This window comes from Botryllus schlosseri, chromosome 11, assembly GCF_051294905.1.
Source record: "Botryllus schlosseri isolate E-star chromosome 11, Bs_hap1, whole genome shotgun sequence".
Taxonomy (NCBI): Eukaryota; Metazoa; Chordata; class Ascidiacea; order Stolidobranchia; family Styelidae; genus Botryllus; species Botryllus schlosseri.
The window spans coordinates 11798252-11806962 of NC_137246.1; the positions used below are offsets into that span (position 1 = coordinate 11798252).

General features: G+C 40.9%; 1 long non-coding RNA gene across 1 annotated transcript; it reads right to left on the reverse strand.

The window, feature by feature from the left end:
- Positions 1-1054: 1054 nt before the first annotated feature.
- LOC145449436 (uncharacterized) lies at positions 1055-2718 on the reverse strand. Its single transcript, XR_013918256.1, has 2 exons — positions 2572-2718; positions 1055-2379 (listed from the first exon to the last, which is right to left on the reverse strand). It is a non-coding gene; the product is annotated as an uncharacterized LOC145449436 (long non-coding RNA).
- Between the last annotated feature and the right edge of the window lie 5993 nt (positions 2719-8711).

Consider the following 8711-nt stretch of genomic DNA (forward strand, 5'->3'; position numbering starts at 1 on the left):
TGCTTTAGACGTTTTTGTGAATCAGCTGTTGTTTGTTCATCATGTATTTCGTACCTCAAGATGCTCAAGTATTCCTAAATCATTATCTGCCAACCTACCGACAGTGCGCTTTCACAATCGCTGCCGGTACCAGACTCCTTGATCCCCTAATCAGCAAGCTGCTGCTGTCGTGATCATTGAAGCATAACCTATTAGCCAATCAAGAACCGTAGTTTCGTGATTACTAGCTTTCTCGCCGTTTTATGGTCGGTGGCACGCCCATTCTTCGGCAGCAACTTTCAAACGCTTTGCACGAAATCTTAACGGCTTTCCTGTGAGCTTCTTTTTGGCCCATTGTTGTTTTTTATCAATAATCTATAGAATAAGACATTACAACCGAGCATTTTTAAGATTTTCTAAATTATGGACAACCCTAATGCCTATACTCGAAAGTGCGAATCACCGCCACGCCCGTAAGAACACATGGTAAATCACCAGAGATCCCGTAAGAATACACGACAGGCGAATCACCGCCCACCACCTATAGCAAAAAAGGCGAGTCACGACCACGAGTTTTCACGGCGAATCCCGACCACGCCCTATACCCGAAAAGGCGAATCACGACCGCACCCATAAGAACACATGGCACCTCACCAGAGATCCCATAAGAACCAATGGCACATCACCAGAGATCCCGTAAGAAACAATGGCACATCACGAGCGATAGGGGGTCTGAAAGAGTACCATCACCAACACGAGTTTTCACGGCAGGTCATGAGCGAGCCCTATACCTGTAAGGGTGGGGTCACCAGAGATCCCATAAGAAACAATGGCAAGTCACCAGCGATAGGGGGTCTAAAAGGCAACTCACAGATTTCAACCGCCAAAGTCATCAGCGATGGGTCACCTCATCAGCGATCCCTATACTTACAAGGCACCGGTCGAGCGGAAGGGGGGGTCAAAAGGGTCACCGGTTCAACACGAGTTTTCGAGGCACCGGTCGAGCGGGCCCATAAGAGCCCCATAGCCGCTCACGACCGATCGACTATACTACTAACCAACGGTACTAGAAATCATGAGAGAACGGTATATTTCTGGTGTCACTCGAGGCTGTTAGGATAGTTTAGTCTAGGCGTGTGCTACCTGCGGTTGCGGGACTTTTAGGCACCGGTCATATCTGCACCAAGACACAACGATGAGACATAATAATGACGTTTTGGTCAACACACAATGGAGATAAAACCGTGGCTCATCAAATGAGCGATACAGAATAGTCTTGTCATTACAATCTGAACCCCGCGGCCTCGGTACAAACTACAAATGCGACCCACAGGAGAAAATCATGCGCTCCGCGACGAAATGCGAATCAGGGGACGCGTCTGTCTCACGAAAGACGTATTTCTTTTAGATTGACCAGGTATACGTGTGAGCAATATCCAGTATCTTTAGAGTAGCGACAATCATTAACTGATTTCACGAAATAATAGTGCCCATTCCTTCAAAAAAGTAATTCATAGCAATATTAGGCTTGCAGCAAACGCGCGACAACCTCACGAATAGTTATAACCGTATGACATGAACATGGCCCAAGATGTACAATTATTTGCCCACAACTTTCGACGACCTCACCTCGCTCAGCTCTACCGGAAAATGTGATCACGTTAGCTGAGAGAGCATCACGAAATTATAGTCATATCTGCAAATACCAATATTACTGAAAAAACGCATCCTTTAACTTCAAAATATTTGTACTGGACAAGAAGTGCACTCTGATTTTTTATGACATTAATCTACACATTATTTTGGTGTGTAGGCTATACAGTAAGCACATAAATAATACATAGATATGTTTTGCGTTCGACGTTAGCTATTCCAGCTCGTCCGTAAACCGCGTAACGCCTGACCTAGTTTGTTGTAAATGACGTGTCTGTTTGTAAATCGGATGTATAAAGGGTGAATAGAAGAGAAATGGATAAGTAGGATTCTCACTCTATGGGGAAAACTACCGTTTTCGAGAAGTGGAATGTAAATTTGAAGCGATTGAAGGTTAGAAGCGGTTGCATTTTCCGAAACAGATCCAGACATAGCGGAACAGGTCGCAAAAAAGCGGGCTCATTCGTCACATTTATACTGTAGAAACCGACGTGTTTATTTGTGTTGATTTTTAAGGGACAGTGAGTCATTTTAAAAATTGCAAGGAGATTATTTCATATTTTTAAAGGGTACTGTGAAGAACCCCTGAGTCACGCTCACCATGCTTTGCAAGATGTGCTTCTCCTTCAGTACTCATAACCTCGTAGACGACTTTGTTCGCAAGGATCTGATCTCCGGCAGCGATGTTTACCGGGCTGTTGATGAACCTCAGGTTGGCACTTTCACCTGCCACCAATGTTGCGAATCCTAAGACACATGTAATTATTGTAATGTGTGCGGTGTGTAAAAGCAGCCCAAGCCAAAATATTATGAATTCTGTTAGGACCTGATAAACGGTTCGGTATTTATCAATATTTAGTTGACTGGCGAAACGTCTTGTATTTAAATAACATGGCTACTATATGGATAATATTGATACTAATATTATTGATTACTTACCACTTGTCCACGGTGATAATGGCGTAGGTATTGCATCAGCGACGCCACAACTTTGATCTTGAACCGACTCCGCCATGGTAATAACACGTGATACTAAATGGTTGTCATATTAGACAATACTGAAAATATACGTGTAAAAATTACAATATGGTGTTTGTTTACTCGAACATCACGATTTAGAAAATATCATGGTATGGCACCCTCCCCCTTATTATAAGGCCCGTAGATTGGCCGAAGAGCAACATGGAGAAGTGGTTTCGACCACGACCACGAAGTGCAAAATTTTGCCATTTTCCGGATTTTCCTTCCGTATTGCAAGTCTGAAATCTTTGAAAAAGTCTCCTCTTTTCACATTTCCAAAATATGGTAACCCTAATATAGTGTTGGCTCTATTTTCGGAAAATAGAGGCATTAGGCTACTACACTTTATTTTATACTTCAACATGTATACATGTACAACTCAAAGTATGATACTGGCAATTGAAAGAGAATTATAAATACTACTTCATCATTGGTTTATTAGCAATTTTATCAGTTCAATACACCACAAAAAATGCGATACAATGAAAAGACGTGAAGATGTCGAAGCGACAAGGAGTAGTCTATGGAATCTGACACCCACCTTGGCCTAGGCGATGTAAAGAGGAGGCATGCACACTGAATGAAAGTAAAGAATATAGTATAGAAAAAGAAAGCGACAAGAAATAGGGCGGCATGTCATGGGAAGCGAGATCGATAGGTCAGTCGTGGTCCGGTAATCTTGAGGATGGACTGTATTTATTTAGTAGTAATTGCTTGTATTTCGACTTGAATGTGGACATGCTCGTCGACTGTCGGATGGTCCGCGGGATACTGTTCCACACATCAGGTCCGGCATATTTGATAGAGCGATGATCTTTTCGGTCGATCATATGATATTTGGACGACGTGGACGCGCGTGTGTTGTACTTGTGCGCTTTTGATTCCGAGGTAAAGAAGTCATTGCTTCTAAAAAGCGGAAATATATTTCATGTCTTTTGTCCAGAAAGTTTCAACAGTGGTCTGCTAAAACAGGTGTAAAGCTATAAGATAAAGTCAGCGTCCACTGTTCCAGATTAGGACACGCCATAAGCTGCTAGATTACGATATGATAGGTAAATGCTAGATTGCGAAATGGTACTTTAAAACGCTATGATGGGCTATATTTCATATGGGCGACAATGCGGTGTGAAAGGGACCACGCAACCCGCTGCCTAAATTATATCCACCGATACGTTCGTAAAATCATACTAGTCTATTGTGCACGAAGCGCGACGAAAACACTATGCCTTACACACCTTTTATGAAAATTCAATGTTGATACTCTGTGAAACAGCCTCGACATTCCTCAGGCTATCTTTCTGATTGGAGGATTAAACTACTTCTACTCGACAAATTGAAAATAGCGAAAAGTAAGTAAGTAAGTAAATCACAAAATATTTCCAAGTAGAAGTAGAAGTAGCGGGGAATTAGATCTACTTGAGTAGCCTACTTGAAAAGTAGAAATACTTCGTTACTGATCACCTCTGGTTACAAATACGTTGAATAATCTGGACAGAAAAGCATGCTACTGCTTGAGCTTTGTACAATGACCTGACATTTTGCAAAACATTGTTAACTACATCCTATCTCAATAACGCTGGAGAAACAAATGTCCTACCTCATAAGTATCCTGAATTGATAATAATGCTTTCCGAATCCGGAATATATATTAGCCAAATCGATGTGATGCCGATCTCCACTCAAAATCCCTACCGTCGTTGATTTTTCCTACAAATCTCTTAGCTAGAACATATGTATACCGCTTATTCGATACCTTTCGGGTGTCAATTATTGACTTTGCAATGTACAGTCTCCATGGTTCATCCTACTAGGATCGGCCGTTTGCTATACGGGGTCTGTTAGCCTATATTATTAAACTGGTTTAACGACCTGAATTTGACAATTTATGTGTTTGGAGAGCTATCGGTTTATTTTCTACGATCGCTGTAATAAATTGGAACACGAGATGTTTGAATAGCTATCGTCCTATCGATTACGTTGCCCCGATTGCTGTAATAAATACAAATTTGACAGATCTCAAAATCCTACAAGGTAGTCTACCGTGCAAATGCTTGACTGATAGTGCCAAAGTATAATCACCGCTACATTTGATTTCTATGTCGAATTGTCCATGTACGACACATTTATTTGGCTCATTGAGAGCCAGAAGCCGTAAAGTCGTGACGCTTATATAGCTATTGTATCAACAATAAATTTTTACCTCGTTCATTCACACCTGTGGTTTCCATCCTCTTTGATATTCACGGACACATTACGACCACTTCTACAGTCGCCAGCTATTAGATGCCCCCAAAAGAACCATATGAACGCCACCGAAATATTGATAGGGTAGTCCCATATAAATTTTGTAGTGACTATACTGGAGGTTTCACATTCCAGACATCTGTTGTTGGTTCTTAGCCAACTGGAATTCAACAGCTTTTTCTCAAATACCTTATTGGCACATTGCTAGACCTACCATATTTTCAGCACCCAAAATAAGAGATTTATGCCGGCAAGTAAGACGAAAGTAGCATTGTTATCTTGGAGTTTGGTCATGATTTCATTGGTAGTTGCGGACAAAAGTTACAAAAACAGACTTGCGCCAGAAATATTGGGACATATCCTCAAAAGGTCCCGCTGTTACAGAAAACGTCGGCCAATGTTCGCAATATTAATCAAGAAGGATCGGGCTGGAAGAGCGACTTGTTGGAAAACCGGTTTTGAATCAGCAATGCGTCTATATTGAAAGAGGTCAGATCCCCTTAAGAGAGTAAAGAGGTCATATGGTAGGCCTACCATTGCAGAACGCAAAGAGAGCAGCGAATTGCATGCACTAAAAGTGCGTTCGTGAGTGAAACAAATTGTTCTCGCCCAACAACTTTAAAGTCGGCAACATCACATCCCTCATTTCACAAAGATTTCACCGAGGAAGAATGTAATTGGCAGCTTCCCGTTTATTGCCGAGCTCCAGCTCACCCTGAATTTTTACAATTTAGAAGCTGTTCAGTATTTGCTGGGAATGTGACAGACTTCGAGAACTATATAATTCTAGTTGTCTAATCCGACTAATTATAGAGCAGATGTCTAAAACTCAAATGTACTCGCGGGCCGCAGCATCCATAATAGGGATATTCAATGTATAATTTCCAAGTATAGGCCTTATTTGACGGGAGCTTGCAGACAGGAATTCCACAAACATCGTGAAAATGTAATTTACTATTGTACTATTCACGCTTGACACGAAAAAAAAAACGTTTTCAAATATTTGAATAAAATTGTTTTCGTGCCGGGCGTAATTTGTGTACGACCTGAAAATAGTACATTGAACGCTCTTGTATTCGAAATTATTTCATGCTGGTGACCTCATGTTTTGTGATACGATTGTTGATATACAACAGAGGTCTCAAACACGCGGCCCGCGACGGTGTTTTGGAATTTCAAGTTTTCAACAATATATTCAAGTGCCATTTTTAGATATAAGAACTTACAGTTCACCCTAAAACTACAATAAAAATCACTGAAATCTCAACATACTTCACTATCACATCACTTTCAAAAGCTAACATGCGGTAGAACAGTGGTTCCCAACCTTTTTCCACCCACGTGCCATTTTGAGGTTTTATGCAGTGCTCGCGTACCACCTATAAAAGTTACGTGCGTTTATACCATTTATGACGTCATACTCACGTATTTCACCTATGCGAGGTGTATTAACAAATTCTATTAAACTAGGCCAGGGATGTCAAACATACGGCCGGTCGGCCGGATCCGGCCCGCCAGACGATTTTATCCGGCCCGCATAGCAATTCTGAGTACATTGAAAAAAACATTATATTATCCATCACATCCACAGTAATAAACCAAATTGCAAAGTCCGCGTTGACAGTTAAATATCTTGTATTCATCACAACGCATACGCAGGGATAACGCCAGATTATGACTAAAGCAGGGGTGGCCAACCTTTTTGCCATTCACATTTCGACTACTTGTGTTGCCTACGGCCGCATTCCATGGCATAGTCGTAAGGAACGAGCTGGACGCCAAATACCCAGGTTAAAGTGTCTATGTTCATTTCTGGTAAACTCCGGACTTATCTATTTAATGGTAGGCTTACTATGTGCACCCAAATCGCGAGTGGTCACTGGTAATGTTAAGGAAGTAAGTGCTATAGTCGCGCGATGCGCTAAAAAAAATTCAGATTCACCAATGAATTTCGTCATTGATATTAGTAGTTTTACATATTACCATCAAACATTTATCCTTTCTCACCCCGTGTTTCACTAGTATAGAGTTGATGAAAGGGGTGTTTTCGAAAAGTTATTATAAGACATGAAAATACTGCGCCTTCTGCTGCTAAGAATATCGAACTGCCCGGCGGAACGAATAGCTTCGATATTCACGTAGTTATTTGGTCAACGCCGTCGTGATCCGCGCGCTAACATGATGCGCATTAACTGTTACTAATGAATGGAACATGTTTTGGTTTGTTGACCCTTATGTCATTATTGCGATGCATTATATGCATATACTATATGCCGGGGTGGCCAGACCTGTTTCATGCACGCTATTGATAGAAACATAACTAATGATGACGAATCGAAGAATGTCTACACCCACACAATATAGGACACTATGATAACATTGTATTGACAGACAATGTCCGGAATTTGAGTCACAAAAATATAACAATCATTAAACTACATGTAGATAATTGAAATGGTTCAAATACATGCTGCATGTGAGGACGCAAGGTACAGCTCAGCCAGAGAAAATTTTCAGCTTTTCAAAATTATATAACAATTAGAATTATGGCTAGACGGTTTTCCAAATTAGACTAGAATCAGAATTGCAGCTGTTTTTTTTCAAATTATAGTAGAATTACTGAATTCGTGGAAATTGGATCAACTTCGGTTCGTATCAAATCAGAGCAACAGATTGGCTAAAGTGTGTACAATGCAGTTTTGGGAACAAGTCACTACGTTCGAGTCACGAGTCATTGCACATTTTGACTCGAGTCAAGTCAAGTCAAAGTCACTCGAGTTTCGGAGGTGACTCGAGTCAAGTCAAGTTGCCGTTTCGAAGTATGAGGCATGATTACGTCGTTGCATTTTGATAGCTGTCTGAAATACAGATTGAATGGTCATTGATTCTGAACCGATGAACGAATATAGAGTTAAATATACACGCAAGAAGGCGCTGTATTGCCCAGGTAGAACTTTTACACTACGCAAGTAATTGCATAGCCTCAGTTTATATAGTTACCTGCAAAAGAAACGAATTGATAGGATGCAATACATTACACATTTACACATTGATATGATAGAATTCGGGCCTGCGCCAATGGTTGAGGAGTATATAAACTATATTCGAATTCAATTTCAATGAAACAAGACGTTTGTTTGGCTAAGATAAAAACAGAAATTGATATTTTGCTAATAAATTACTTTACTACTAGTTTACGACAATGTAAGCTGTAAGCTTCGATCACTGCTTTTGTGGTCAATTTCTGTATGAGAGAACAATGCAGGCTCAGTAAAACACACGATCATTGAATGATTGGTCGCTCTTCTCACGGGTTACACTAGCGCTTTGCGAACAATCCGAACACATGGAAGATACAGTGATTTTAATCGACACTGACTTGAAATTGACTCGTGAATTCTGCTCCGAGTCAGGAGTCAATCCACATTTCTGATGCCCCGAGTCAAGTCAAGTCATTTTAGCAAAGTGACTCGAGTCAAGTCAAGTCATACGAAAAAGGTGACTCGAGTCAAGTCATGAGTCGAGTAATCCCAACACTGGTACAATGTACAGCAAGTTTGGCCCATTTCGCACTATACAGAATTCGGTTGGAATTAAAAATTAGAGCATAGAAACATTTCATCAAGTAGGTGAATGCGAGATGCGAGTTACCGTGGAGACCAAAGTGTAAACCCGGTTAAAATGAAAGATCTCCCGAGTCACCATGACCTTTTCTTATCAAGCAAATCGGATGCAAGGAGCAGTTTCTCATAATTGGGTTCAGAAATCCGTTCATAGATGCCTTCTGCTGCTGCGATACTGGCGGACAGTTTACT